General features: G+C 38.4%; 1 pseudogene; it reads right to left on the bottom strand.

Annotated features, from left to right (window-relative positions):
* Positions 1-2,052: 2,052 nt before the first annotated feature.
* On the bottom strand, positions 2,053-3,844 carry LOC122739203 (annotated as a pseudogene).
* Positions 3,845-9,782: the final 5,938 nt, after the last annotated feature.

Here is a 9,782-nt window from a genome sequence, read left to right as displayed (position 1 = left end):
TTGTTCCACTTAGCAACTACTAAGTTTTATGATGAAACACTGTTTAAAATATCACTGAAAATAAACACTAAAAGTAGGTTACTTAGTGGTGATTAATCATTACTGAGAACTCAATGTAAAGAACATAGTGCCACCATTGATAAAATGTCAGATGTAAATGTAATACCCAGCAATATATGAATCCAAAAACATTTTTAGAAAGTTTTATAAATGCCAAAATTTCAAATTTAAAGTTTCACAGGTAGAAACATGGAATTTTCAATACATAACAAGCTTATTGTTTTTGTAGCTTTTATAAACAAATAATCCCTTTTCCTATCTCCCAGTGCTAGCATATCCAGTAATATTCATTTAGTTCTTCCACTAGTTGTTTCAAAAGAAAGTTAACACACATTTAGGGATATAAATTTTTAACATTGGCTTACTGATATATAGCAACTAATTTTCAAGGTACTTGCAATGAACAGCAGTAATGGTGAATTAAATATTCATATTATCAATATGATAATTAACCCGTAAACCAAATATAATTAAATTGAAAGCAGCTTGCTTTATAAATAACCAAAATGAAATTGAAGAACTTGAAATGATAGGAAAACATTACTTTAAAATTCTTCCTTGTAGCTTTAAAAAGAAAAGGATAATGTTGAATCTGTTTAAATAAGAGTATAAATAGTTAAATCTCATGGGTCTATTTTTATTTCAAACTAAGATGTTATGTCTATTGGTAAGGAAGAGGTTACTTTAAGAGAAAGAAAGAAGTAATGTAATATAGTAGAAAATACACAGGATTTCATGTCAGAGATTCTATGTGTAGTGAAAACTGCCCTGCATTTAGAGTCAGAGGTTCAAATCTTAGTTCCTCTGTTTACCACCTAACTTTGGGCAAAACACTTAATCTTTCTCTGTGCATAGGCCTCAATTTTCTCATCTGCAAAGAGAAAGAATTGGATTAGAGGATCTCTTTCTCTAAATCCATGATGTTACGATCTGATTAACCCAACTTAAAGAGTTCAATTTCCTAGACCAATTTATTGAAAGACTAAAGAGACGGTTATTTGCATAATAGAAATAACTTTTGTAGGAAGAAACAAGTAATGTGGTGTAATGAAAGGCTACCTATACAGAGTCAGAAGAGGTAGCAAGGTAGAGAAGAAATTCTGATGAATTTGGAATTAAAGAAGTTGCCTCTGTGACTCTGAAATCCCTTGACATTTCTAGGCCTTGGTTCACTAATTTGTAAAATGAAAGTGGTAGACTGAATGACTTTCAAGATCACTTGACCTTTGCAAACTATCATTTTATACTATAGATTTAAGTTCTGCCTCTATCAAATGCTATCTGTGTGACTTTTGTCTCTGAGGTCCTTTCTTCCCCATCTGTAAAATGGAGACAATATATAGCCTACTTCAAAGACTATTAGCAGAAAACATGTTATAAATAATAAAGTTACACATACTCACAAATATATATATATGTGAACTAACTTGTTTACAATTTAGTTTTAAAATTATATAATATTTATCATACATATATGAGGAACATGAAGTGGGTATTTCCATTACCTCTCTAGATTCATAAAGTCAATTTGTTTTTTCCTACTCTGAGAAAATAATTATTAACAATGGATTTCTTGGGAGACCCAGATATCAATTTCAAAACACTTTTGAGGGAGGTGAAGATGGTCTGCATAACTGCACATGTATGACTTATATTGAATTGCTTGATTTCATATGGAAGGTTGAGGAGGGAGGGAAGAAGAAAATTTAAAACACAGAATTAGCTCAAAGACCTTAATCTCATTGGAGTGGGCTCAAGAAGGGAGTACCATACACACCCAATTTGGAGGAGTAATCTATTTAACCCTACAGGAAAGTAGGAAGGGAAGAGGATAAGGAGGGAAGGGTGAAAGAAGGGTGGACAGAGTGGGGAAGGAGGCATTGAGAAGCAAAACACTGACAACAAATGGGGTAAAAGAAGATTGAAAAAAAGAGTGCAGTGAGGCCCACAGAGCCACTCAAAAGGCTACTAAGAGTGTCTCAACAAGTACAGTTAGAGGGCTAGAATGTCCTTGATGAGCCTGCACATTGTGGTAGTGACTGAGGTTCCCAAGGCTTCTGTGATCTGGAAGGAGATCTTGTAGGGGTAGGGCTGCACATCCTGAAGTCCTGTGTCAAAGACATTGTCCTCCTTGGACTCTGTGGACATCGTGGGAAGGTAATTTTGCTGGTTCATCTCTTCCACCATGTTGACAACCTTCTCACAGAGCTTCTCCCTCACCTTCTCTCTGCTGCTCCTGCTTTTTGGCCAAGGCCACCATGTGGACCTTGACCATCCACACCTCCCACAGTATGTGCTCATCAGAAAATGGCCACCAGGCTACTTTTTCTGGTAGAACTCCAAGGTCATCTTCCCTAGCCCCTTACCACCCGAGTTCTGAAGCTGACCACCTTTCGCAGGGCCCAGTCCAGCTTGTTGCAGGAGACCTACATGTAGGTGAAATTGATGAAGTCACAGTCAATGTCCTGGGTGCCCATAGTCCCAATGGAAAAGGTGTCCTCCTTCCTGTAGTAGAATTTGCTGGTGCTTTGGTGAAGAAGCACGGTTTGCAGCATGTCCAGCAAGACCTCCTCCACCTGCTGCCACTCCATGGACACCTCCAGGACCTTGGCCTACAGTTCATCCTCTGGCTGCTGGCTGCTGGCTGCTCCCACCAATCTGGCAGGGGCCTGGCTGGCTCTTGTCCCAGATGCAGGGGGTTGGGCTGGGGAGGGGGTGGTCCAGGGCCAGTTGGGGTGGCAGGTGGCCCAGGGACTGAAGGCACCTCAGCCCCACTGGTACATTCTCATCCTTGGCCCAGCACCCTCCCTGAAGGTGCTGCAGGGCCCATCAGGGGGATCACCCCAGACCACGTTGGTTTGGAACTTGCTGCTAATCAGTTGGCCCTGCAGAGAGAGGTATGATGGTGTGGTGGCTGCGTGATCTGTCCACTCCTCTTCCCCTAGCTAGATCCAAGACTCCCCATGTCCTGAGGCCCCCTCCTGCCCCCAGGGCCTGAGCTAGCCCAGCTGGGGGTCCCATCATGCAGAATCCTCACACCTGGGGAGTGGCACAGGCACAATCTTGCCAGGCTATTTCTTCACTTTTAATTCCTTCTTAAAGTGGGGCACTGCTTCCAGGATGTACTCTTCCAAGCTTCAGGAGGTCCCAGGTGGATCAATTTAAGGAAAGGCAGGTTCTTTACATGCATTTCCTGTTCTATGGTCTGTAAATAAGTCCAGGTTTGCTTGATCTTCAGCCAGGGAATAATCTCTAGTTTCCCTTTGGTTGAAAGAGCTCTGTGAGCCTTTGCCCCTCCCCTACTTGGGGTGCTGCCACCAATCAAGACAGCTTTCTGTTTCCCTGCATGGGTCAGTGCTAGCAGAGACTCCTGCAATCTACCCCTGACCAACCACTCAGCCCTCTCACCAGATGGTGAGCTTAGTTCTGGTTCTATAGCTGATCCAGAAGCTCTAGGAATCTCTTTCTGTGGTGTGGCCTTCCTGTTTTTGGATCTGTGTCAGTGTGGCTGGAATCTGGGTGGCCAGCCTGGAGCTAGATCTGTGTCATTGTGACCACAGGGTTGGGCTCTACTCTTGCACAGAAACTCCCTCTTGCTAACCTTCTAAGATGTCTTTGGCTGGAAAATAATCTCACCCCATCCTTTTGTGGGTTTGACTGCTCCAGGTATTCTATGGCATTATTTGGAGGGTTTTGGAGATATTCAGTTTCAAACTGAATGGATGTCCTCTTGATGAAAATGTTGCAGAAGTAGTTCTTCGTTAGGTATGGGTGGAATACCCATACCTTCGTGTCTTTCAACCTGGAGATCCTGAAATCCTATTGTCCTGTAATTGTAAGGGGCTCAGATTTACAATATTTATTTGAATTTAAAATGGCACTTTCACACGATCACATATACAAACATATGCATGTATGAATGTATATGTATAATACATACATCCATATAGGTATGTATGTGTTTACTCAAATTTCACTAATTAAGATTAATTTAAGGAATAATCTATATGAATGAATAGATTCTAATGAAATGAAAGTTTCATGATTTTCAGTCACATGTTGTACCTAGGAGAGGTCCTTGCACATGGTAGATATAAAATCAACCAATTCATCAATAAGCTTTAATTAAGAACCTACTCTGTGTTCAGGAATATGGAATATAAAAAGTGAGATGGAAAAGTCCCTGATCTTAAAAAGTTTTCATTATAGTTGGGGTTAAAATGTGCCTAGTGTTTTGTTTTTTTTCACTTCATGTTGACTCCCTTTTTCCGTTGCTTTTCTGTGTAACAAATTCTCCATGTTTAAGGTAGTGAGGTTTGAATGTATGTAGCCCACTATCTGAGAACGATTTGTCATCAATTCAATCAATCTCCCCCAAACATCACAGGGTCTGTTTGGGAAACATCTATACCTCCAATGAAAGGAACAAGTCTCTCCTCTCTTTTATACCCTTCCTTCACCTCAAGTACCCTCTTCCTCCAGGGAACCTGTGATCAAAAGTGATGTGCACATCAATTCTCCTCAGACCAATTAGTCTGGCTCCCTTTGCTTCCTGAAGAATAAAGCCAGTAGCAGCATTCCTGCACTATTCTGGACACAGAATATGTCAGAACAATCAGTCAGAACTAAAGAATAAAAATTGAAATCTAGGATCCTCTCTAACATGATGCCACACATAATGTCAGCTGGAGAGCTGGCAGGATCTTTTATCTACCCTGTGCCTTCTTCTCCCTAATGCCCCTAGAGAAACTTCTTTAGGGCCCACATTCTCCATATACTTAACAAAGGATTACAGGAGGGAATGAACAGGAAATCAAGCTGCTTTTAATCTGAACTAGTGTATTGTGACATCAACTAAAGCCCTTATTACTTCTGTCCAAAGAAAGATCATATAAGCCTATCAAACCTTGCCTAGTTGAGCTCTGCAAAGAATATCTTTCTGGTGAGATGAAAAAATATCCATGTAATAATAGGAAGTAAAAAGCTCTCATTTGAGAGGCAGTGTGGTTTAGTAAGTAGAGTGCCAGTCTTGGATTCAGGAAAACCTGAGTTTTAATCCCATGTTAGGTATTTAATAGCTATGTGACCCTATATAAATCTCTCTGAACTTTCAGTTTTTTTACCTGCAAAATGGGGATAATAATAGTGCCTACTTCATAGGATAGGTCAGGATCAAATGTCATTGTAAATGTAAATCATCTTCACTAAATCACTATAAATATTACTTATTATTTAATCAAGGTGATTTGTCATTTACCTTGGTCTAGTAATCAGGAAATCTATTCTGAATCCTAGTAATATTGAGTTATGTGAAATTGCTTTATCTCATTTCCCCTTTGAACCTCATTTCCCTCCCTTTAAAATTAGTGTGTTAAAATAGATTATCCATAAGATTTGCTTCTGTTCTATGTTCTCTATTCAAATACCTTGACTATGTACTCAGTGTACAAACTGACTTGGTCTAGTGAAAATAATTCTGATTCTGGAGTCAGTGGGTCAAAACTGTGCTAAAACTCTTTTCTGATGCCTACTATTTGTATGGCCTTGGGTAAGTAGCAATGTATCTCTGCAATTCAGTCACCTCATCTATAAGACAAAGAGATTAGACTAAATGGCCTCTAAGGTTTCCTTAAACTCTGAATCTGTGATCTCACAAGTTGTGTGAAATTACACATGTAGAATTGCAAATAATACTAATACTTCTGCTAATTAATATGCTAGCTTCCATATAACACTCCAAGGTTTGTAAAGGACTAAACAAATATTACATCACTTTATTCTCACAGAAACTGGGGAAAATAAGCACAAATAACTAAGATGAAGTGCATGCTTTAAGGAGTTATTTAGGCTAATAGGATATTCACACAGGCCACTAAGTGATACTATAAATAGAGCTCTGAAATTTGAATCAGTAAGATGACTTCAAATTTGGCCTAAAATACTTACTACATGTATGACCCTGGGTAAATCATTTATCTTCTGCTTGCAGCAGTTTCTTTATCTGTAAGATAGTCATAATAATCACAACTACTTCCCAGGTGTGATGAAATAATGAGATTTAACAGATACACAAAGACCCACCTGGAGATTAATCTAGACTGATTGAATCAAGTGAGAGTGACTAACTGCTGATTAGCCTACTTCAAGTTAACTGGATTGTAATCACACCTTGAGAACACCTTCAGAACCAGTGGATTTGGATGATGCCAACCAATCAGCTTGAAGCAGTGTGTAAGGACCACCTCTTTTCCAGACCGATAAAATGCTTCCACAGTCAGTTTGCTGGAGAGAGTTCCTGATTGAAGCAGGCTTGTGGCAGAGGACTTGAGGAAGAACCAGACTAGGCTGGAACTCTAGGCTAAATAGGCTTTTTTCTTAACTTTCTGAACTCCATGGGAATATCTGTATGCTTTAATAAATGTTTAATGTCCAAGGACTGGTGTTAAAGCTTCTAATTTGAGGCAACCACAATTTAGATTTTAAACATCACACCAGGGTTGTTGTGCAAATAGAATGAGATAACTTTTATAAAGTATTTTGAAAAAATTAAAGTACTATATAAATATTATTCTTATGCAAAACAACTAGGATAAGAAATTATGTAATTAAAGGCTAAAGTTAATTAAAGTAAAGATAAATGCCAAAGAATCAATAGACAAATTCTTATTGTTAAGTCACTAAAATTAGACATTGACCAGAGTGGTAACAGATCTAAGAGAATGAAACTCAGCATATGTCTGTGCACCCAATACCAAACACAAAGGTTAAATATAATGCCTTTTATTTGAAGGATTCAAATCCAATAATATGAATTTCAGTAGAGATACATACAAAGTTTCATTCTTAGAATCAGAAAATCAACTTCAAAAACTTATGGTAGGGAAGGTAGTTAGCATTTTCTTTGAAAAAAAGGTCTATAGGGGGCAGCTAGGTGGGGCAGTGGATAAAGCACCAGCCTTGGATTGAGGAGGTCCTGAGTTCAAATCTGACCTCAGACATTTGACACTATCTGTGTGACCCTGGGCAAGTCACTTAACCCTCATTGCCCCACCCCCCCAAAAAAAGGAAAAAAAAAAAGGTCTATGGTTTGTTGTGAATGGCAAATATTATGTATATATATATCAACAGTGTGGCTAGAAGAAAAAAACTAATAGAATTTCAGTTGTATACACTGGAATAATTCCTAGGATATTAGAGAAGATGGAATATTACTATAATCTGTTCTTGTTTGACTATATCTGGAATATTGCATTATTATATCCAGGTGACACATTTTCAGGAGGATTTTGATAAACAACCATCTGGAAGAGTGTGAACAAATTAGTGAAGGGACTTGCAATCATGGCATATAAAGATTATAACAAATGGGCATATTTTATTTAAAGAAGAAAAAAATTGTTAGAAGATAAGAGGTGGTGGGGATGGGATATCTGCATGATAGCCTTCTTTCAGGGTTTAAATGGCTACCATGCAGAGGAGTCATTCAAGTTATTATATTTGGTCAAAGAGGGAAAAATAATTCTGTGTGGTATCAGGAATAACATTCTAATAATCTTAGTTATTCAAAAGGAGAATACAGTGTCTACAAATGAATTGGTTTCCCCAGCACCTGAAGTCTTCGAGCAAACTTTGAATAACCACTTATTTAAGCAAGACGTGAACCAGGTGACCTCTGAACTCTACTACCCTTCTGTGATTCTCAGCTTCTGGGACAATGAAGAATATGTGATCCAGTTAATATAAAACAAAAAAATATGAAATGTTCATTTTGCAATGTAATGGGTTTCCTAGTTGTTTTAAAATTATGTCAGGGTCATTAAGCAACATTAGAAAAGAGAACAGTTTCACTTTGAAATGTCTTATACAGGGGAAGAAAGCCTGAACATGTAGAATGGCACTCACAAAAAATTTATTTCTTGCCAGATTTTAAAAAATGAGTTTGCAAATCATTTAGCTGTTAGAATGCTGTATTCTTAAATGCTATTTGATAGCAGTATTTATAGCAGTTTCTTTGATTAAACATTTCTCTTTCATGTCTTTTGAGAATGTCAGTGAATGGCTGCCCATATTTCTGAAGAACAGATGAAAGCTTTCACACAGAAGGAAGGAAATCAATTTGTATCTCACTATGTGGCTATAACTTTGCCACAGAATGAAAAGAAATGTCCTTTCTTCCTTTACTTCCTGAAATAGAACTCTACTACCACAGATATTCTTTAATGAGAAGCCTCAAACTGAGACATATTTAATTGATGTACAGTACTTTTTGCAAGCATTCCTGTCACTGAGTTTGCATACTGTAACTCAAAATGTTCAAAGCATATTGGTTCATAAGTATAGCACCTCAAGTCCTGAGTAAATCCCTAGACAGGCTGCAAGAAGCAGATTTTAAGAAAGACTATCAATATCTGTGTTGCATGGACCAATCTAGTAAAGCACAAGTAAGGGTGTCATCACCCTTGATTATAAGCCAATTTGTCTGTACTCTATGCCTCCTCCACTCTGACCATCATCTCTGTATCTTCTACACAGGAACCTTGCCCTTCATCCCTGAAATCACATCTGGGTTCTAATAGGAACATTGAACTCTGTCCCTGGAACCACCTTGGAAATACATGAGCTTACACTCTGTTTTGGCCACAACTAGGCCTCCATGTCATTACCAGTATATCTCCCCACAATGCCACTTTCATTCCAGCCATCCTTACTTTATCACTACAAAAATATTGGACTCCACCTCTGGAACCATCTTGGACTTTTCTAGGTGATCCCTTGGCTTATCTCATTCAGAAGTATATTTCTATAGTACTTCCAGGACTTCCTCCTCTTCCCTTTAAGTATGATCTTTCTTGTTAGAAAGTGAGTTCCTTGAGGACAGGAAGTATTTATCTACATTTGTCTCCCTTGGTCTTATCAGAGTCCTTGACACAAATCAAGTAATTAATAAATGCTCTCTCTCTCTCTCTCTCTCTCTCTCTCTCTCTCTCTCTCTCTCTCTCTCTCTCTCTCTCTCTCTCTCTCTCTCTCTCTCTCTCATCGTTCCTCTGCCTCTCTGTGTTTCTTGTGTTTCTTGTTTCTTGATCTAAGGTAAAGTATTAGGGAGGAAATGACCTTGCAAGACTTGAAAAGCCAAATGACTGGGAGTCCATGACCAAGGTTAGTGAAGCACCAGTAAGGCTTTAAATATAGAACTGTTGGATCAAGTCCAGCAGCAGTTCAAATCAACATCCTGGAGTACCATGCCTTGGTCTGATGTAAAAGAGGTGACTATGCTTTCTTTAGGAATGAACTTCATCAAGTGAATATTTGTAGCATACACTTGAAATTTCAGTCAATACTCTTTAAGAACCAGGTGATGATGATGCTGACAACTAACATTTATATAGCTCCTACTATGTGCCAAGCATTGTGCTAAGCACTTTACAATTACTACTCCATTTGATCCTCAGAAAAACCGTGTGAGGGAGACAATATTAGAATTCTCATTTCTATAGTTGTAGAAACTTAGGCCAACAGAGGTTAAGTGACTTTCCCAAATTCAAACAACCAGTAAGATTCTCAGGTCAAACTTGAACTCGACAACAGGACTAATATATAAACGTTTTGCATGACTACACAAGTATTACCTATGTCTAATTGCTTGTTTTCTCAATGGGGGGGGGCATGCAGAAAGGGAGAGAATTTGGAACTCAAAGGTTTAAAAATAAATGTTAAAAATTGTT

The sequence above is a fragment of the Dromiciops gliroides genome, chromosome 2 (assembly GCF_019393635.1).
Source record: "Dromiciops gliroides isolate mDroGli1 chromosome 2, mDroGli1.pri, whole genome shotgun sequence".
Classification (NCBI taxonomy): Eukaryota; Metazoa; Chordata; class Mammalia; order Microbiotheria; family Microbiotheriidae; genus Dromiciops; species Dromiciops gliroides.
Note: the sequence above shows the minus strand (reverse complement) of the source record. Positions and strands in the feature narration are given on the sequence as shown.